This window comes from Varroa destructor, unplaced genomic scaffold (assembly GCF_002443255.2).
Source record: "Varroa destructor unplaced genomic scaffold, Vdes_3.0 BEIS01000004.1, whole genome shotgun sequence".
Classification (NCBI taxonomy): Eukaryota; Metazoa; Arthropoda; class Arachnida; order Mesostigmata; family Varroidae; genus Varroa; species Varroa destructor.
Window position 1 is genome coordinate 47,424,758 of NW_019211457.1, and position 12,900 is coordinate 47,437,657.

The 12,900-nt window shown below is 41.6% G+C and overlaps 1 long non-coding RNA gene across 1 annotated transcript; it reads right to left on the minus strand.

Annotated features, from left to right (window-relative positions):
- Positions 1-5,680: 5,680 nt before the first annotated feature.
- On the minus strand, positions 5,681-12,441 carry LOC147756294 (uncharacterized). Its single transcript, XR_015327020.1, has 4 exons — positions 12,321-12,441; positions 8,402-9,980; positions 6,083-6,326; positions 5,681-5,867 (listed from the first exon to the last, which is right to left on the minus strand). It is a non-coding gene; the product is annotated as an uncharacterized LOC147756294 (long non-coding RNA).
- Between the last annotated feature and the right edge of the window lie 459 nt (positions 12,442-12,900).

Genomic DNA, 12,900 nt, shown 5'->3' on the forward strand with positions numbered 1-12,900 from the left:
TCGCATCTGTAAAACGAATACCGAAAAAAAAATAAAAATACAAGTTAATATCAGAGATATAACTTTGAAATTTACACAACTTAATCGCACATATCCTTCTAGGTACTTCATCTTCGCACGTTATTGTAATAATAATACTTCAAACAGAGAACCACCGGTGATGAGCAAAGTCGTTCGTGTTTCACTCACGACTTCGTTTAAGAAGTGATATGAGCCGCCATGCGACCAACGTTTATCGACTTAGTTTTTTTATTGTGCTTATTTCGCTCCTCCCTTCGGTGTCTGCCTGCCTCGAGAGTCTTCAGGAACGACCATCCGTTCAAAATGATCAACTTACGTTAATCTGTTATTAAAACACGTCAATAGCAAAGGACTAAACAGACAGATCGGTGTCTCTTCAGTAATCCGTTTCTCTTCTTCCTGTACTCATGGTCCTAACATCTGAGTGGTTGACTTAGATACTCCTAACGGTTCCATCGACGAAAAGCTACGCAACCAACGGGGAACGCAGAGTTTTCCTCTTAAGTGATGCGCAAAAGAGTGACTTCAATATTGCCAATAGCCGTTCGTTTCTTCAGTTGGTCAAGTACTACGATACGCATTATGCTCTATCTTGTCGAATACCGTTGGTTCGGCTGAAAACGATGGCATTAAAGCAATGATTGTTGTTGCTACTGCAGCTGAAACTTTTCCAGGCCGTCCTATTTATCTCGCTCTGTAGATTTATCGAAGTCAGGTATATGATATTCACCTGTAAATGAAGGTACGCGTCCTTTGTTTGCGCCCTATAAAGGACACGCGACACGATCCCGGCTGTAATGTTTTATAATGTTCAGCGGAAATACACGCCAAACGAAGATTATCCAATCCACTTAACGTAATACGGCTACTGTTTGTGTGTCGATTATTAGCGCTAGAAGAAGAAAGAAGCAAACTACCAATAATAATAACAGTTATCATTAAGTATAACAAGCGTACTTGGCCTTTAAAGAATGATATATGATTAGTGAAACTTTTTAGTTTACTTTTATATGAAAAAGTAAACTTAAAACTTTAATTGCACAATCTACATGGATGTATGTTCCGTTGCTTTCTCGTCATGTCGGCGAATGTTCGATGACAATTTTTGACAGTAATCCGTAGACATATCTTGAACACTAGCTTGAATTATCCGGCCATCACAGACACTATACACGCTCACATGAAAGATGCGTTCAACGCTCCGATACCTTGTCTTCTACTCAGGAGTCTGATTCGCGTCTAGAAGTTTAAGGCGCGCTTGGTAACATTCTCTGTCACAAACATAATATAGGCACCCGTCATATTCAACTAAATATTTCCCATCCAGTGCTTAGATAGTCGTAGTTAGCTTTCTTCACACGATATCAAAACCCTGCAGCATTCGTAACATTGTAATACAATGTAGAAATACGTGATTTTCTAGGGCTTTTTTTTTGTATCGAATGATGGAAAGAAGCTTCCCCAAAAAGCCACGACTATTAAAGAAGCAAGCTATTTTTCAGGCATTATAAAACACCACACATTTTACACTCGATGTTCCAGAAGCAGAGTTGACTACCATCGTCCGCCTATCAGCATGTTATGATTCTAAATAAACGAACAGGCCTTTAATTCTATGAGTAAATAAATTTTTAATTGTGTTTATCTACATTTTTAGAGTGCTACTACGAGAACGCCGCCGTCACCGCGGACATTTAATCGTGCTCTTCTGCTCGGGCCCACGTTCGAGAGAATTCCCGGTTCACTATAGCCACAGATTGTGGTGGAGCTCTGCTAACTGGACTTTCTTTTCTACGATCCGACTTCAGCACTGGGCAGAGTCGGATGCAGCGTGTACGTTCTACGTACCGTTGAGTGGCGGTGAATGTAACGCCAGCAGCGGTCGGCGGTGACCAGGAACATGGTTCTCTTTTTTTTTTGTTTACTATCCGATGATGATGATGATGGCGACGGCGATGATGATGATTCTCATGATCTCGGATGCCGGTACTGCGCATTGTCGTTATGGAGTGTGTAGGCTTGCGTCGTTTAAAGCGACACGACGTTGCTCCATCAGTCAGATCGTCGGATCTTTGTGGCGAGGGCGAGGAAAAGCGTGTGACGGGTCCGATCTGCTGTTCGACCTCGTCGTCGAAGTTATAGAGCTGAGAGCGATTTAATTCGGGAGAAGTAAAAAATGCGGCCAGCTCCCTCCCCGCGGTCAGCGGAAAGGTTTGCTTGAAAAGCTGTTGTTGGCTTGTCGGCTGCGGACTCCGTCTTTACACGATGCGTGATGCCGGTAGTTTAGTACAGACGTTCTCACGGGCAAAGTCGCCATCCAACCAGCTCAGAGCAACGCTGGAGAAGCAGGCGAGACTAGCCACGCCGCTGGTGTAGTTATTCTGCTCGCGTTCATTCTGAACTATTTGGTTCGACTGTCCGAGATCTGATACGAACGGATAGGGGGTGGTGGGTATATTCAGCATTCTGGAGAGCAACTAGCATCAACGCGGTATGGTGATCGGAAGAACCTAAATCGGAGGTATTCCGTAGCACCGGACCTAATACTGCGACTGCTGCTTTGCTACTGCATTAACATGCCTAAGATGTTCCATGTACATGCATTTCCTCATGGAATCCACTTGGGCTGTTGTTGCTTATTTAAGGAAGATTCACTGATTTCATTGAAACGCCACACAGGTTCATCGCACCGAAAGTTATTTAATCCAGTATAAAAGCACATATATGCATAGATGCAAAAGTCTAGAGTATATTTTAATTGAGGTCGAGATTCAAAATATGAAACTCATTCATAAATCATGCAGTAGGTGGATTATATGGTAATGCTTATGTTATATAATGTTTTGGTTTGTGTTGTTGTTACATACTATTATATAGGAATAAGCTCTTGCTAATTAGAGCCTAACAGTCGTAAATTGCAGCGAATCTCTTTGCGTTAATTATAAAAACATGGTTCTAAATTTTGCGTTTTATTGTCATTTCTCTATATATATATATATATATTTGTTCGCTTTGTATTTTGTAATAAATGCGAATGAAGTTCTATCCTCCGTGTTTCAACTCAAGACCCCGTTGTATAAAAATTGAAAAAAAAAAGACACATTACTTATCTAACACAATTGATTTGTTCGAGAGGCGCTCCGGAAAGACAATCCTCTTTAGACTAACAACACAGGATAACGGTTCTCTTATGTCGTCATCCGAAAAAACACTTACCGACAAATTGTCATCAATTTAAAAAAGCTACTGAATGGCCAATTGCAGTCTGATGGATTTGCTACTACCCCAAGTGATAACAGTCTACGGAAACAATAAATTGATTAGACATATGCTAGGGTATGCACACTCGCTTCTTCAGCATACTTGATGCCGTAGTATCACCTATTAGAAAAAAGAAGACCTACACAAATAATGGTGAATTTGCGAGGTCGATTTAAAATTATCCTTTTTTTCTTCTCTATCGAAGGAGTTACTCAAGAAGACTATCATAATATTCCTTTGTAAAGCTCGCGCTGATGATAATAATGACTGTCTGATGCATCGACGATTTTTGATGCCTCTCTCTCGCAGTTCATGCAATTGTCGTTCGAAAGGGAAACGGACTGCAAAACGTATTTTACATGCAGGGCTTGCAAGAGCATTTGGCGTCAGTTTACCAATTTGGTTAACAATAATGTCGTCGATAGATTTTTCCAGAGCTCTTAGCCGGCAGCTACTAGTTGAACGAACGGATAGATGGCTGCCAGATGACCAGATCAGCGAACGGGACCAGCCGTTTCAACAGGGGGATTCGATGATGAGCCAAACCGCTGGTCGGCCATGCGTATCATTAGTGGTCAGTAAATTTTATAGCCAGCACTTTACGGAGACTTTTATGATCTCCGTTCATAGAATCAACCGCTGGCGTCTTTCGTCGGCGGATAAAACTGTTCCAATCGCATCATTGATAATGTGAGAGGAGTGATTGAGATATACATAGATAAAGTGGGAGAACGGGATAAATAAAGAAGAGAAACAGCCTCTCCTCGCCGTTCTAACCTGCTGTTCCTTTATTGAAGTCGCCATTTTTTCGTTCTCACCCAGCCAAGTACCTTAAATGGCCGTTGTATGTCTATAATGCTTACGTCTTCGCTTTCGTCAACGACTGACCGTAAGGGCAGCGGTGTAGCAAGTGCGCGTCTGCTGCTGATGTTTCTGTGACACTGGATGATGCTCACTATTTGCTAAAGTATCTGATTCAGATGAACGGTGGAAAAAAATTCACTGAGACAAGTAACGACACCAAAGGAGAAGAACAAGTGCGTCGGAAAATTAAGGCGGAGAATCGTGATTGTATGAGAAGATTCTATCTACGTATGATTTTGTATGGGCTTATTTGAGCGTGTCTGTGAGCTATTGCACTGTTACGCTGGCAGCTTCCTTTGGCGGGCACTGCAAAAGCACTGAATGAGTGTATGGCTATGTGTGTATCCTCGATGTGCGATTATAATGTGGAAAGTTCCGTACGTAATGCGCAGGATTTTTTTTTTACTGCAATCAAGACGCCAACATCGCTGCCGACATTCTAATACGATGTGAAGAAAGCATGTTTGTCAGTTGACGAATCGCTGAAATTTAGCGTCTCTAAAAGCGTTCGAAAAGCGTCGGCAAACTGCAAATATGCTCCACCAAACGACCAATTGTTTAATATTATAGCAACTACCGCCGACACCATTGCAGTAGCTTCAGAAGCCATAGCACGACCGGCCTCTGTTCGCCGGATCATCTGCTTCGCAACAAATGAGTCCGCTGTGGCCAATCAGTTACTGAGTCAGTGGTAAGCAGGACGGCCGTCAAAATCACTGAGCAACTGGCGCACGGTGGGGCTTACCTCAGGGCACGCTTGTCGCAGAGAACGATTTTAGCAGCAACCCTTTTCATATATGCGCTATTTAAGGGCATTGGAGGAAAACAACTAGCGACAATGATGGACGAAGGGCGGATCAAGAAACACTGATAATGACAATGATTTTTTGGCCACTTTAGACGTTTTTGCACATGGCCGTTCTACGCCAGAAGATCTGAGAAGGCACGCGGTCATACATAGAATAACGAATTCACTCTGGAGAAAAAATAAGCATTTACTGCTGTATTTGAATTTCGATATCGTTTGAATGTAGGAAACATATGAGGATAGAAGAGGAAATTTGGATCGATCGTATTAATGGGGCGCTTTTTCCATTCCTTTGTTACTTATTATCTATGAGCTTCCACGTTTTGATATATCCGTATTTGGGCGTTCGGTATCCGAATAAATATGTAAGTTTCATTTCGTTAGCTTTGTAGATGGCCAGGCAGCAGTTTACATTGAAGACGCCAGCGTATTCATTAATTCGACGGACGCGCGTACTTAATAAAGCTCGTCATCTAGATTTTATCATTTTCAGGTATAAAGAATATCTATAAGGCACATTAATCTCATTGTTTCTCCTAACACAGGCATCACCGCAGTGGTAAGTAAAGAATATAGGGAAGAATATGTGGTAATAACGATAGAACGAGGTGGTTTTCCCCTACAAGGCTGTATGCACTAGTATTCGATACATTTAGCCACTGATTTTCCCCTAATCATCAACTTAGTAGCTCGAGGCCTATGATTAATGTTCATACTCGCCAAATATATTTTCGAAGTATGTCTACATTCGACTGGTAGACAAGAGAGCGCGTAACCAATTACAACCTCATTCCTTGAAGTGAGTCTCCTATACGGTATCCTTCGACAGCCTCCTTCGCCATCGGTGATTGGTCACGACAGTGGTAAGGTAATTCTAAAGAAGCCGTACCTGCTCGCGAAGGTGCCGCGCGTCCTTGCCACATGTAAAATCCCAGGCATGTTTTGGTTGTAGTCTAGAGCTTTTTAAATTAAAATAAAAAAGTTCTCACCACTTTTGTGCACCAATAAAAGCAGATTTTTATGTAGATGTCAACAGTAATTAGCCTAAATTTAATTAGGTAAAATTAATTATTATTTTATTCGTTATAATGATCAATGAGTAGAGTTTAATCACGTTAGACGACTCACCGTTATCACGAATTTCTGGGGTAGTACTCGTTCAAGAATAATTCTTCTCTCTGCTAGCATCTTTCAGTACCCTGAATTGTCGTAGTTCGCACGTTTTAAGAACCCCCTCATTAAACGTTGAGATTCACAATGCGTATGAGACTCAATTATCCGCCACAAGCTGATCCGTATCGATTACCACAAAAGCGATCCATGTATCTCGATGCGTGCATCACATTTAATGGTAGCGCCTACCTTAATCTACCTGTATCAGTCAGTAAATTAATCATTTATGCCATGTTCTTAATATAATAATGATTTTATAATGCATCACAGGGACAATCCCATCACCATTGATATGCATTTAGCCCAAATCGTTTACGCAGAAACGATTGTTGGTCACGGGGCCAGACCGAGATGGGACAGCGCAGGCGAAAACCCTGACATGGAAAAACCAAGAGGAAGCTTTCGCTATATAATTTTATGACTAGAGGTAAAAAAGAATGCTCGACTGATCTGCATGAAGTGTGAGCTTGATAAGAATGGTAGTTACAGGGCTGATGGTGAACCAACCCATTTTTAACACCATACCCCATGGCGGAAAGCTGTCTGTCTCGTTCAATTGACTCTTCAAAAGAAAAAAAAAACTAACTCGAAGATAGCAGTGACAGTACGATAGGCTTTTGCCGGAAACCGATCCAGCTTTGAATCGTCGCCACAAGACGAAAAATTCGATACGGCAGAAAATGTCACGGTATGTTGGTATACAAACTAATATATGTTACGCATGCCACGACGGAATGAATAAGGACATAAGTCGTCTTTTAGATAGGCCAACATATGGGATGTAATCAACACAAGAAGGCTTATTACTGCGGCGATCGTTTGACGAGATCAGTATACATGAATCAGTATAAATTAAAAATCTTTGCAGTGAGCATACGTTGTTGGTAGAAATCGAAGTTGTAATGAACAATAACTAAACGGTAAGCAGTTTTTTTTACATACAAAAAAAAAAAAACAGAACATGAACGAAATTAAAAGGTAGGATGACAGGGCATGCTCTTCGCCGTGTTTGCTCACATCGCATCGAAGGTAATATTAATCAAGTACATTAAAAATATTCTTAGACCTGGTGTATAACACGAGGAACTGCTGTTGGACTTAATCTGATTCAATGCACAGTTTAATAGTGAAGGACTTATAAGAAACATGGACAAGGTGGACGCAGCTTTAAATATTTTTGCTACTAACTTATTTTTAAGTTTAGGATAGTATGTTTTACTATCCACATGATCTATTTCAATCGGCCAGAAATGGTCGGAGCGGGATTCATGGTATTTCTAATCATGGGTCGGCCGGCTGCATTAAGAATCAGGCCAACCGCACATCGATCGATGTGTTAGTATGTAGCAAATCTTTTAAATAGACTGTTAGTATTGTAATCCTTAAAGCTATTTATTTCGTTATCCTGATGGGGCCTGGCCGAAAGCCTTGAGCGGAAGAAGTGAGAATAACACAAGGATTAATTACTACGACATTCTAACTGTGAACAAGCTTCAAAAAACACCTTTTATGCCCGCAACGAACTGAGTATTTGTTCACGGAAAAGAAGAATCTGTTTCTGCTACTGCCATTTCAATGGCCTTCAGTTCTAGTACCAGGAGAATCTCTGAACCGCGAAGAAGTCCGCAATTGAGTACCACAGCTCATCCTGGCGGTTTCTTGGACTCCGTCAAGCAGGCTAGTTATCGAATAAATATTCCAACAAATCAAGGAGCTCCAGGAATCGAAACTACTGTCGGAAGGCGCTTCACGCAAACTTTGATTCTTTTGGAGTCTGACCCTAAGCAAAAGAATCAACATAAGAGATGTTAGCTATCTTAAAAAAATAATAACCTGACCAACGTTTGTGTTTCTACGAATCACCGTCACATGTACTGTAACGTTAGCTTTAAAAGGAACATCAACCGCTTTTATCCTATAAATGATAGGAGAATTCCTATGACCTTTTGTGAAAGGAACCGCATTGGCCAGCGCGGAATCCTGCCGTCAGCTATGCACTGCTACTACAACCAGAAAAAGAATTAGGAAAAATGGCATTGCCAACCCTCTTTTAAGTCGTCGTTCGAAATTATTGATGAAAACGAACAAAAACCACTTGGGACGAAGTTACTCTGCAACATCTGACAAAGTATAGCTGCGAAATTGGTCAAAGTTGATTTTTCGGCGAGGCTTGCGGACTCCATTCAAATGTTTGCTATTATATCTTTGTTACTATTCGCTTATTACCTAAATAATCAAATGCTAGGCTTTAACTTCATGCCATATACGATATACCTATGTTCGGTAGGGTTCGGTTCGCTGATAAATAGATACTGCTGCTAAAGTGGCCGTCCTTTCCACTGTCATACATTACTCTTCTCCTGGATCCCGTTCACTCATGTCGCGTGTGTTATCAAATCGGCGTAGATAACATTCGAGTTCTTTGGTCGTTGTCAGCTTTATCGTTATTGTCCTGCAGCATGGAATCACTTGTTGCTTGAAACTTCGCAGCAGTGGCCTTTTGTTTTTCTTGAGAGAGCTGAACGCACCAATAAGAATGAACCAGAGCTAAATAGCGGGCCTGCGTTCGAAACCGTACGCGACACTATACCTGCTGTAAGCGAAGTTAAACTGAAACGTAAGATTATTACGTAGTTTAGAGCATTTCAAAACGATTAACTTTAAAGATTAGACCTCTTTATGTATCGTACGATGTAGCACAGGGTCTTGCATAGAATAATGCCCAACGTAGAAAGTGCACTTCAGCGATGCTGCCATGGTTCAAGAGTACATAGAAGAGCGTACAGGTGACTAGATATTGGTATGTCATCATCATGTAAATTAGTGTTTCATTTTTTTAACTGATTATATTTCACTAAATAGACACACTTAATAATAAATCATGTCCGAAATCCCCATTTCACGTGGTATGCTCTTGCCGTTAACACAACTCATCAGTTAAACGGCTTTGTACCACATATGCATCACGATTAAATGTACCTTTATATATATATATATACGCCTATATAAAAGTGATTTTCATATATTTTGTTAACTATATGGAAATATACCACTCATTGAATTTCGTGCTGAAAAACTGACCTTCGAAGGCTTTTTTTTTCTCTCTGGTAGCATAGTTTTGTAGATGATCTCGAGAGTGCTTCCGCATTTTTGCGGGTTCAGATACACCGCCTGTTCTTAAGCGACTTGTAAGCGTTCTACCTAAGAGTAGCCGAAGTGTATTTGATCCTAGGTAATTTTCTGAGTTTTGGTTTTTAACTCATACGCCTCGCATAGCGTCTCTGTTTGACTGTTATTCTTTATGATAGTTCAGAAAGCTCAAAGTTTAGATGGGCGCAATGTCTGTTAATGAAAGAGCCGCCTCAAACCACTCCAGAGCCTTAACATAGCTTTATAAAGCCCCCTGCGCTTCAGCAGATACGTGGGCATGTGGACCTGTAACCTTTATATGCGGTAATCCGTTATTTCACGTTTTACTACATCCCAATGTTTATTGGACAATGATCTTATTCGCCAGCTATGCTGTGAGAGCAACAAGCTATGCCATAAACAGTACCCTTAATCGAGATGCTGAAGAAGCAATGAGAAAATCTTGCTTGCCGAGTCTGCAGTGAGCTAGCCAAATGTTCTATCGTTGTCCTTGAACCTGTAATACCCATAAACTGTGAAATTTCTTCCCACAGGACTCGAGGCCATTGCAAACATTCTGTCAAATACTGAAGCCATCCCGATCAAGGGAAATTGCCACTGAATTCTTACGGGCGATGACTGACAATCGCTGGTTTTCTGGATGCGTCCCTGGAAGCCCTTGGCATCGTGCAGGCGTCGACTCTCAACGTCGGGGTCGCTGTTTCTATGAGATGTCAAACAGCAAAGAACAAGAGCATTTTTTGATGATAACGTTCCGTATGCTTCTGCTGCCGCTGTGTTTCGATGGTATAGTAGCAGCTGTTCGTCGAACTCGTTTTCGGTAGTTGCGATAATGTTTGCTAGCATACGGATAACGAGAAAAAAGCGATTCAGAAAATATTTGCCAAATGTCAACTCCGGTCATCACTAGGGTAGTACACAGTGTCTTGTTCTGGTAATGCACGGTGTACAGTCTCGTTCCGCAGCTTTGAGGCAACGCTGCAAAGAGCCGTGAGAACTAAATTGAAGAGAGGCGTTCGCCATCTTGGCTAAAAGGAGCTTGCCACGAGGTAAGTGCAAGCGCCAATCAATGTCCCTGCCATACCATTCACAGTTTCTACTATCAATATATGCTACTCGCAACGTAATTCGTTAATTAAATATCACTACTAAAAGTAAGAATATAAATTAATATAATGCACGATCATTTGTTGCAAAAAAGTAGGAATATTATAATGGGCTAATAGCTTGACGTTTCCTATTTTAGTGGAGGCCTTAACAGGGGGTAGAACGGTGACATAGCTGAAAACTGGCAATGTGCTTACACTACAATTTTAGCCTCTTGGCCTTATACCACTTATAGTGGCAATAGATCCCCATGGTAAGCTGCGAACTTCTTAGGCCCACTTCCCGTGCCCTAATACGGATAAACGTTTTCAGTGTTCAAACTCGAACTACGTTAGCGTTACATCAGCCGGCTGACGTTACGGGGCAACGCAAAACAGACCTAATAGAAATAATAATAAAAATAATGAGTAAAAATTAATTGACGCGTCACTATAGATCTAGTCGAACCTGTCGCTAACCGGGTTAGCTGCGCACCATTTTCAGGAGTACCCAGACTAATGGCCGAAAGATCGCTAGAATTACTGCGATCGTCAATATAAATCTTATTCCTAACCATAACACTTTTGCATTGGTCTGCAACACAGGACAGAGAATAATTATATTAAGAAGAAACTTGTCCCCAAAGATTTCAGTTTACTATTACAATTCTTAGCCGGTATGAAAGGTATATGGACGTCAGGTGTATCTAGTGGTTGTCAAAATAGTAATATAAATTCCGACATAAAAATACAGGGTCGAAGTCTTTTGCAGCTGCTCTTAGCTTGGCGGGGATTTAGAGAACAACGTAATACTTACGTAAAAGTAATACCCTCTAATCTCGCTTGTGATCACTCTTCAAGGATCTATCTATAAATAATTATCCTTGATTAACTGGGACCACTGCCTGAACTGTGTACGGCTATGTGTGTCGCATACTGATTGAAGGACAAAACAATAAACTAGATTATATTGAATTCTAGAAAACGGACGCCTGGTAACAAAATATTTATCGAGTTGCGGCCTAAGCGGCTGCCACCTGATAATCTACGTCTTTCCCAGCAAACACTGGCCGTTTCATGCCGACCTACGTGAAAATCAAGTACCCTACGAAATTACAAGAAGCACTGGTTAGCTCCATTGAGCTTTATGCCAAGCCAGGAACGGAAGCGATTCAAATTTGTCTGTTCTATAAACATTAGCGGTACCGTGAATGCTGTTTAGATTTCTATCCTTGGCACCCAGCTCGCGCACACTACAGATGATGGCTGATCAAAGGTTAATAATGATATAGCAGTCATCCTGGCGGTGGACACCCCCGCTTGCAGGCACAGCACGAAGCTATCCTTGTGGTGAGGACACTTCCAACTGGCTCCGACCTACTTTTAAATCATCGAATCAAACAAGCGATCGACAAGGTGAGAAATACTAGCAGAAAGCAATAATTGTGCATACCGCTCGAAAGCCACTGTGCCTTCTTGGTTACTCTTGTGCACGCTAGAAACACCCACACGCACCAGCATCCATACAAACAAGAGTAAATTTTTACGATAGGGATTTCACCTATGATTTTTTCCCCCAGTCTCTCGCCTAAAACGTGCATGTACGAAAAAGAAACAAAGAAAAAAACTACAGCAATTTATTTTAGGGACGCGCTGTGGAATTAACAATGGCGCCTCCTATTACGCAATCGTTTTAAAGTTGCTTTGAGTGTTTAACAGGTAACTCGTACAAGAGTGTTCTTATCTCTTGACTAATTTAATATTTTCAGGCATTGATATACATACGCATGCTTTGTTATACCTATATAATCGTATCGGTATCTCTGATAACTTTTTTTTTGCCTAAGCACTTTTGCGTGAAACATACGCACATAAACATTGCCAGTGGAAACAACCTCCCCGTGAACCACACGTTTTATTTTCTATACCCTTGTCGACTTCGACATCTTTCGTCTTACTCAAAACTGTTGCATCCGGTGCAATGTGGATTCACTCGGTAGGTCACTCGAGTCTCTGCCCCCTCGTGGTCACTGTACTATTCGCGCACATAGAAACATGCGAGCACACACATCCACGGAGACTCTACCAAACTGATGACACGGAAAGGTCGCATCAAGAGCGCGCGCTACGAATGGCCATCGAACTCTTACGGATGCCGCAGGCGCCAGTCGTCTCGTACGCCAATGGTCAAGAATTTTTGCACTGATTGAAAAAAAACCGGCCGCTTCCGTTGCACTAGTTTTTGCAGCGCTGCTGTGATGCCCGCTGCTTGCCAGGGATTAACATAGGCGAAATTCGTCTCCATGTCACTGTCATGTGTGAACGTGTGTCACTAAGTGTTACTATCTGTGTATATGTGAAAGTGTGCGTTTCCATTACGGTGAGAGCGTGTTTTTTACAAGTATCCATGGGCAGCCACTTGTAATAGACAATATCGCGCCTTTAGCTCCAGAAGGATGTGACCCTGATCGTAGATTTGAGTAATGTGCCTGGCTGCCTGCCTCCTGCGGTCACACTTTACTGTTAAGGCCTATGGCC